The following is a 9,095-nucleotide window of genomic DNA, read 5'->3' on the forward strand; positions in this document are numbered from 1 at the left end:
GAAAGAAAGAAAGAAAGAAAGAAAGAAAGAAAGAAAGAAAGAAAGAAGGAGGGAGGGAAGAGGGAAGGAAAGAAGGAAGGAAGGAAGGAAGGAAGAAGGAAGGAAGGAAGGAAGGAAGGAGAGCATCCTTCAGGAATCATCCCCAGATGACCTGCCCAATGGCCTGGGGCCTTCTGGTTCTTGTTCATAGAGAGTCCTTGGTCAAATAGAGGTCAAGCGAGATGGTGTCTCAAGTTCCTTCGAACATTTAGATTCTGTGAACATTTTGTGGTGACTGGAGCTCCTTGGTATCGGTCCATTTCCTTTTTCCAGCATGCATACTCTTAATGAATAGATACAACATTAAAAAGCATTTATTAAGTGCCTACTATGTGCCGGCACTGTGATAAGCATTTTACAAATATCTCATTTTAATGGAGGAAGACAAGACATAAAGGGGAGCTAGAAGGGGGAGAATAGGAAAGGGGGTGAGGGGAGGTATAGTGCACAGGATCATGGTTTGGAAATGACCAGGAAGTCTTTTGATGCCTCTTCCCATGACTGAGTCATCCCTGGTAACATATTGCAGCCCATTCACACAAATGTAAGTAGCTGTGTAACTGTAGGTTAGTCTATGGAGCAGATAATCACATATGATCCAAGGTTGTCAAGTCAATAAGCATTGATGAGGAACCCACTACGTGCCAAGCTGTGTTAGGCACTAGGGATATGAAGACAGTCCTTGCCCTCATGGAGCTTGCAGTCTCATGGGGAGACATCACACTACTGTATACAAACAAGCTACATAGAGAATAAATTGGAAATTGTCCACAGAGGGCAGACACTAGAATTGTAGGGGCTCAGGAAAAGCTTCCTGTAGAAGGGGCGATTTCAGCTGAGACTTGAGGAAGGAAGAGGAAGAGCATTCCAGGTCTGGGGCAGAGCCAGGGAAAATGCACAGAGATGCAGGGTCTTGTTCAAGCTTAGGAAGTCACTAGGTCAAGGTTAGGGCCCCAAGATCACAGAGCATTGGAAGGGCAGTAAAGGCATAAGAACACTGGCGAGGTAGGAAGGGGCCAGGATTTGGTATTTAAAGGCCAAATAGAGGATTTTATATTTGATTTTGGAGGTAGTAGGGAGCCCTTGGACTTTATTGTTTAGAGGAGTGACATGATCACACCTATGCTTTAGAAAGATCATTTCAACAGCTGAGTGGAAGATGAACTTTAACTTTGTCGTTGAGCTCCTACTGTATACTAAACACAGGAATAGACAAAACATATTTTAACCTAAGTAACGGTCATAGCGTGATGGTGATTGAGAACGTTGGCATTTTGATGTGTCTGACGTGGAGTCATCAGTATGGCAGATAGAAGAGGAAGGTGATCAGTTACAGTTTGCAGTGTTGAATAATGCTATCTCATCTCCACTCAGTTGGGGAAGTCTTCTCAGAGGGCTTGAGCTTAAAGATATTTTAAATGAGGGGAGAATGGACTCAAGGATTTGTTCTGACAGATGCAGAGATGCTAATAGCGATGGGGCGGATGGGGAAGAGGGAATTTCATCCTTCTCCTTGGCTCGTAGTCTTTTCTTTGAGGTATAGGGTGCGATCAATCAACAAACATTTATTAAGCACCTACTATATGCCAGGTATGGTGCTAAGCCCTAGGGATAAAAAGAAAGGCAAAAAAAAAAATGGTCCCTGCTCTCAAGGAGTCCGAATTCTAATGGGAAGATGATATGTAAATAAGTAGGTACCTATAGATAGAAGGTAAGCTTTGAGAGGAAGGCCCTAGCAGCTTGGTGGGCCAAGAAGGCCTGCTATGCAAGGTGGAAGTTGAGCTGCAACCTTCCTCAGTCAAAACACCCAAGGAACCATGGTTGTCCCCTGTCTCCTCTGGGACTCTTCCCCCACCTCCCTCAGAGGCGAGAACTGTACTTTTTGGGGTTCATGCATCTCAACACAACTACCCCCATGGCATGTGCATCCTTGACACCACCATCCCCTTGCCCAACTCCATTGGCCCAGTTACAACTCTGGGCAGATGGAAAGTAAGAGACTGTTTTAATTTATACTATACCTCATCGCCAGAGCATTCCATAAATATGTCCTCTGCGTCTCCTGGGGTTTCTGAGCAAGCCAGTTCTGATTTCTCATTATCTCTTTTTCTAGCCAGGAGCACAAGAGAATCAAGTCTGATTTAGCCACTGCCAAGTGTGACTTAGTGAAGCCCCCTCCCAAGAAGTGATAGTAGGGTTGTGATACCCTCAATCAGCAGTCTCCAAACTTTTCTGATCATGTACTCCTATCACTAAAATACTTTTGAACATCCCCAATATATTTATTTATAAATTACATACATGGACTATTTTACTAATATGGACATTATAAACTATAAAAATGGAAAATCAAGAGTGAGATAAAGATGATTTAATGGTCTTAAAATAAATATTATTTGTTAATGGCATAAAAGACCTTTGCTAAAATAATACGTCTAGTGACAGCAACGTGACTGAATTTGTTTCATTATTTTTGAGCATCCCAGTTTTGCTTTTTGTGACATAAGGATTTCAAGCTCTGGTTCTAAGTTCACCTTATTTCCATCCTTGGTTTTAAAGGTTTTCACACCTGAAAAAAGTACCTCCCAAAGGTATGTGGGATCCAACTGCATCCAAAATGCATCATTGGCTGTGCTTACTAAAACATGATGCTCATTTTAAAATCCTATCCACAAATTATGCATAGGTTTTTGTTGAAATGAAGCTATAGTAAATTTCAGTTTTCCTTGATATCTTTCTTTCTTTCAAACTAAATGGAAGGTGATATGTTTCTGTATTTTCAACAAATGGGTTTGAAATCCACTAAAACTACTCATTTGGAAGATTTTAAACAGGCTAGAGAATTCTGTTTCCAAATTTAAGTATAGAGATGAGAGTTTTTATAGAAGACCCCACATCATTTTCTGCAACGAAAACAGTTTTAAAATATCTTGTTAATTGTGATGGCTTTGTACCATTATTAACAATTGTCTCAAGGCATTGTACATTCTTAAGGTGAGGTACACAGCATTAATTATAGTGGATGCAATTCCATATTTCAAATGACCATCTTGATATTTTTACATGTCTTATCTGTACTTAGCTGTATTCCTCTCCCTTACTAGAATGTAAGCTTGAGGGCAGATTATTTTCCTTTTGTCTTAGTAGCCCCAGGGCTTAGCAGAGTGATTAGTACACAGTAGGTGCTTAATTGCTTATGGAAGAGGGATAATTTTGAACTTTTTTGGTCAACATCTTGTCAGATCATAGTACAATCAGCTCTGCCATTTTCCTGTTCTTATCCTGTGCTCGAATTATTAATATTCTCTGCAATCTACAGTTTCTTCACAGGAATTTTTTTAAGCCATTTGTCCATTTTGTGATGGTTAGCTTGGTCATATAAGCTATATATTGAACATTTAACCAGACAAACATAAACCTTTATAAATCACAATACAGTGAAAGCAAATGAATTAGTGAGGGTGCCATCCCATTGCGGAACTCCCACTCTCCCCTTAAAGTCTATTATTCTTACCATATACCAAACGATCATCTTTCACACCACACTTGGGTGTGTATGCCCAATTCTGTGGGACATTGCCTTTAAGGGACATCAGTGACATTGTTTGGTTGGCTAGCCTGTTCTTTTTTGTATTTTTCCAGGTTGGACAGGGAGTGGTAGTGATCTGTGATCCCCTAGAAACTCTCCCTCATGAACAGGCTTCTAAGGAATTTGTCCAACCCATTTGAGGTCATTCTACCCTGGATGGAATTAAGGTCCAACTGGGAACTCTTGTGCTCTTTCCATTGATCAAGGTTGTCTCCTGGGAGGAAGGGAGTCAATTCTAGTGTAATGAGGTCATAGCCCTTTAATGAAAAATAGTTGCTCTCAAGGATGGCCCTGACCAATTGAGAAAGGGCTGTTCCTACAGGAAGTCATGGGACTTCTGAGGTTGTTGGGGGAAAGGGACCTTGTCTTATACTTATATAATGCCCATAATATCCAGAAGAGTCAACAAATAACTGCTTCTCAAATGGTATAATTTGAAGATTGTTGTATCTGGATTCAAAAATACCTGGGTTCAAATCCCACCTATGCCATCCATAGTTGTTTGACCTTGAGCAAATCACTGAAACTCTGGGTGCCTCAGGTTTCTTATCTGTAAAATGAGCATAACTATTCCTGTAGTAGCATATGACATAGAGGAAAAAGATGGCCTTGGAGTCAAGAAGGGACTTGGGCTCAAGTCTTTCCTTTGACACAACCCAGCTGTGTGACTCCAGACAAGTCTTAATTTCTCAGTCTCTTGAGGAACTCTCAAAACTATAGGTTTCTGAAGAGCCAATTTACATTAGCAGAGGGAGTTCCTTACTAGGAACTCACTCTACCAAGGAAATCACAGCTCTGGTTTAAAAAAAAAAAGGCAATGTACAGCCTGTATGAATTTGGCCAAGTCATTTCTATTGATGGGACTCAGTTTCCTCATCTGTCAAATGAAAGGATCAGACCAGGTGACCTATAAAATCTTTCATTCTTTGTATCTGTATCTCCAACCCTTAGCACAGAGCTTGGCACTGATTAGCTCCTTAATAACTGTTTGACTGAGTGATTAATCAATCGATCATTTGACTACTTGACTCTTGCCTCCTTCCAGGATCCACATGGTTCTTAGATCTGTCACGGCTCATGCTCAAAGTCCCTCCCTGAGAGGCACTGAAGAGAGAAGATGGGGTGGGGGGGAGTGGAGGAAAACTTGGAGGGCATGTCATAAAAGGAGCTGTTACCATCACTGTGGAGTGTTTTTATAGGGTCAAGACAGAGAGAGCTGGGACCAGGAGATTGCTGGGAGGAGAATGAAATTCCATCAGCAGAGCATAACAGGGGGAGATGGAAGAAATCCAGAAGGAGAGAGTCAGAAGATTCAGGATATTTCAGGAAAAGCTAAGGGGGAGGTCTTGGAAAGAAAAGTTGGGGTTCTCAGAAGCTGTGGGACTTGTCCCCAAGAGAAAAGAGCCATATCCCCGTTCTGGCCGATCCAGCTCTTTGTTTTCCTGCAGTTTTAGATTGTGGTGTGAATGTTCATGGTCCATACTCGGGGTGTCAGGGCATAGATCTCAGTGAGGGATCGCTGGGGCAGCAGCCACTACCTCCTTCCTCCAGTCTCATTCTGAGGCTCATTAGGACAAGGTGAAAGTGATTTACAAAGGCCTGAGCTCTCCACTTCCCTCCTTCCTATTCAGTTCAGTCTCAGATACAAGAGAGAGGAAATCATGGTAATGCTTTCTGGGCCAGGGATGGCTGACCACAGGCTGGCTGGCCCACTCCCCTTTTTCTGGATGGTTAGCAGTGCTCTCCTGCTGACTCATCATTTGTCTTGAGCCTTCAAGGCCATCAGAAGCTGAATCCATCATGTGGAGAGGAAAGAGTAAGGAAGGAGGAGAAGAGGGAAAAGAAGGAGAAGGAAGGGGAGGAGAGGAGAGAAAAGGGGTTATTGCTGTGAAAAATGTTTCCAAAACATGGGACAGAAAAACAGTGTAATATTTTTCATATAGTTCATAAAGATTCTCCTGGTTTAACTCTGATGGTCATTGACTAACGCCATTTTTCTCCTAGTGGTGGTTGAAATCATCAACCTGGTATAGTGGATAGAACCAGTGGAGTTGGTGTTAGGGGGAAATGGGTTCGAATTCCACACTTGCTAGCTGTGTGACCTTCCTCATGTCACCTCTCTAAGCCTCAGTTTCCTTATCTGTAAAGTGAAGATTATAATAGCAACTACCTCATAAGAGTTGTTGTAAGGATTGAATAAGAAAACAAATTTAAGACTTTTTGACCTAAAAGTGTTATATAAAGGTGAGTGCTGCTGATAGCTAGCCCTGGTATTTGAAGGGCTTCCATAGCAGAGGGGTTAGCTGTGTTTTGCTTGAACAGGGAGCATGTAAAAATTGCAGAAAGGAAGGCTTAAGCTTGATCTCAGGGAGAACTTCCTACTAACTTGAGCTATCTGAAAATGAAGTGGGCTAGCACTAGTCGGAGGTTTCCCAGAAGCACTTGTTCTCTTATGGGCTAGACTGGGTGGCCTCTGGGGGCCTTCCGATTCTGGGATTCTGTGGACTATTCCCCATTCCCATCTCCATTCCTTCCCACCTCTTGTTTCATTCTTGTTTTAAAGATTTATTTATTTTTAGTTTTCAACAATCACTTCCATAAGATTTTGAGATTTAAATTTTCTCCCCTTCTCTCCCTCCCCAAGACAGCAGCGTGCAATCTGATATAGGCTCTACATATACATTCCTATTAAACGTATTTTCTCATTAGTCATGTTGTAAAGAAGAATTAGGACCAATGGGAGAAACCACAAGAAAGAAGAAACCACAACAAAAAAAGAGAGAGAGAGAGAGAGCGCAAACAGTCTGCTTCCACCTGCATTCAGAATCCGTAGTTCTTTCTCTAGATGTTGAGTCTAAAGTCCTTTGGAGTTGTCTTGGATCATTGCATTGCTGCGAAGAACTAAGTCTATCAAAGTTAGTCACTACGCACATGTGGCTGTTACTGTGTATAATGTTCTCCTGGTTCTGCTCACTTCACTCAGCATCAGTTCATGTGAGTCTTTCCAGGTTTCATTTTTTGTTTTTTGTTTTTTTTGGTTGGGCAATGGGGGTTAAGTGACTTGCCCAGGGTCACACAGCTAGTAATTGTTATGTGTCGGAGGCTGGATTTGAACTCAGGTCCTCCTGAATCCAGGGCCGGTGCTCTATCCACTGCGCCACCTAGCTGCCCCAGGTTTTTCTGAAGTCTGCCTGCTCACCGTTTCTTATGGAACAATAGTGTTCCATTACATTCCTATACCACAATTTGTTCAGCCATTCCCCAATTGATGAGCATCTCCTCAACTTCCAATTCTTGGCCACCACAAAAAGAGCTGCTATAAGTATTTTGTACAGGTCCTTTCCCCATGTTTATGATCTCTTTGTGATACGGACCTAGAAGTGGTATTGCTGGGTTAAAGTGCATGCACAGTTTTATAGCCCTTTGGGCATAGTTCCAAAGTGCTCTCCAGAATGGTTGAATCCATTCACAACTCCACCAACAATGCATTAGTGTTCCAATTTTCCCACATCTTCTCCTCTTCTCTCATTCTTGCTTTAGGAGAATGTTGTGATGTCTTGTGCCTGTGGTTGCTTGGTGTAATGGGAGTGATCAGGGAACACCTGATCTCCTGAATAAGTGCCCCTACCTCCCCGCAGTGCTGAGAAGGACATGCCCAGCTCCATGAGAGGAAGCCTGAGCAAGCAGATCAAGGAATTCCCCAGATCATTCCTATTACACCAGCATGCAGAAGGAAAGAGGGGCAGGAAGTAACTGACCTCCACAGAGAAACTGAACTTTAATTTTCTCGGGAGGGGCAAGATTTAAAGCTTCCCCGAAAGAATGGGGAGAGACAGGCACTGCTGTCTACCAGGGATTCTTCATAATTTAGAACAGAATTCGACCTCTTGTGTGTAGATTTCAGGGACTTTGTGAACAAGGATGGGGGAAATTGAGCATTTCCTTCAATTATTTAAAAGCATGATTCTGAGAAGGAGTCCATTGTGAGGGACTGTCTGATGTTGGCAGCTGCCAGGTCGGGTACTGTGGCAAGGGTAAGGTAAGATATGGGTATTTTGGAAGTCGAGGCAGGGACTGTGGTAGGCAGAGTCGTGTGTACTGGGATGGGCTGGATACGGAGAAGCCATGAGGCAATTGGGCAGTGCTATGAGATAAGCTGGGTGCAAGGAAGTAGCCGAGCCTGAGCTCCTGAGGCAAGGGGTGGTGCCACGTGGGAGTGGGATGGCAGAGGACTGAGTTCCCTCTGCTTAGTCCCCTCCCTATATGCAACGTCATCCCCAGATGCCTCTTGTGACCTTCCTGACCTCCGGGTCCCTTTGTGCAGCACTGACCCAGTCCCCTCCTGAGTCTGACTTCCTAGGTCACGTACTCTTGTCCATGCGTCAATCCCAGATGCCTCCTTCCTGTATCCAATCCTAGCCTCCTACGTCACTCCCTCCCCCTTGGTGTGCTAAACTCAGACAGCCCCTTCCGGTATCTGACCCTATAATCATTGGCTAGTAGCGGGCTGGAGAGGAGGGGCTAAGTAGGTACTTAGGAACAAGCGTGGTCAGATCACACACGTGCGCTCTCCCCTGGCTCCTGCCCTGTTGCTCTGGCCTTGCTGCTTGGGCTTGCTATGATGGTTTGCTGTGTTGGCCTCTGAATAAAGCTCTGGTGTTGGTGCCTCCCGATGGCTTGTCTCTGTGTGGTGATCCGGCTGAGGACCGAAGACCCAGGAGTGGGTAAGACTCTGGCAGTGCACTTCTTTTAAGAGAAGTGGGTACTGGCGCATGACTGGCAGAGGGTCGGCATGCGGCCCGTATAGTCCATGAGCTCCATCAGGCACCCACCCAAGGAGTCCAGGACACCACAAGGTGAAGAGCTTCCAGTTTATAAGGACCTGAAGCTGTCTTACAGCTCTGGCAGCTCACCCCAGATACAACAGTCTCCAGCCCACATCTCTCATGGATCATGGCTCCCTCATGGATCGCCAAGCCCAGAGTGTGAATAGAAAGCGCCACGCAGGAGATTCACTGGATCATGGATTGAGAGCAGGAAGGGTCCAGCTCCAATCCTTAGCCTTGTTTAAGCCCAGCTATCTCCTGCTTTCCAAGTGACCTGTGCAAAGGGAAGGGGAATCTCCAGAGACACTTAGGAGCTCCCAGACGCACTCACTTGGGTATACACAAACCCATGAATGTACATTTGTGTCAAAATGTACACCACACCCCCTTCCCCACCTATGCTCTCCCTGCACCCATGATGCATCAGAAAGAGTATGGAAGTTGAAGACAGACAAGCTCTAAGCCAGCCTATCCCTGACACTTACTAGCTGTGTCACCATAATGGTGCAGTAGATAGAGCACTGGACCTGAGCTCAAATCCAGGCTCAGACATTTACTAGCTGTGTGATCCTGGGCAAGTCACTTAACTTCTGTTTACCTCAATTTCCTCATCTGTAAAATGGGCATAGTAACAGCACCTA

Source organism: Vombatus ursinus, unplaced genomic scaffold (genome assembly GCF_900497805.2).
Source record: "Vombatus ursinus unplaced genomic scaffold, bare-nosed wombat genome assembly UNPS02014799.1, whole genome shotgun sequence".
Taxonomy (NCBI): Eukaryota; Metazoa; Chordata; class Mammalia; order Diprotodontia; family Vombatidae; genus Vombatus; species Vombatus ursinus.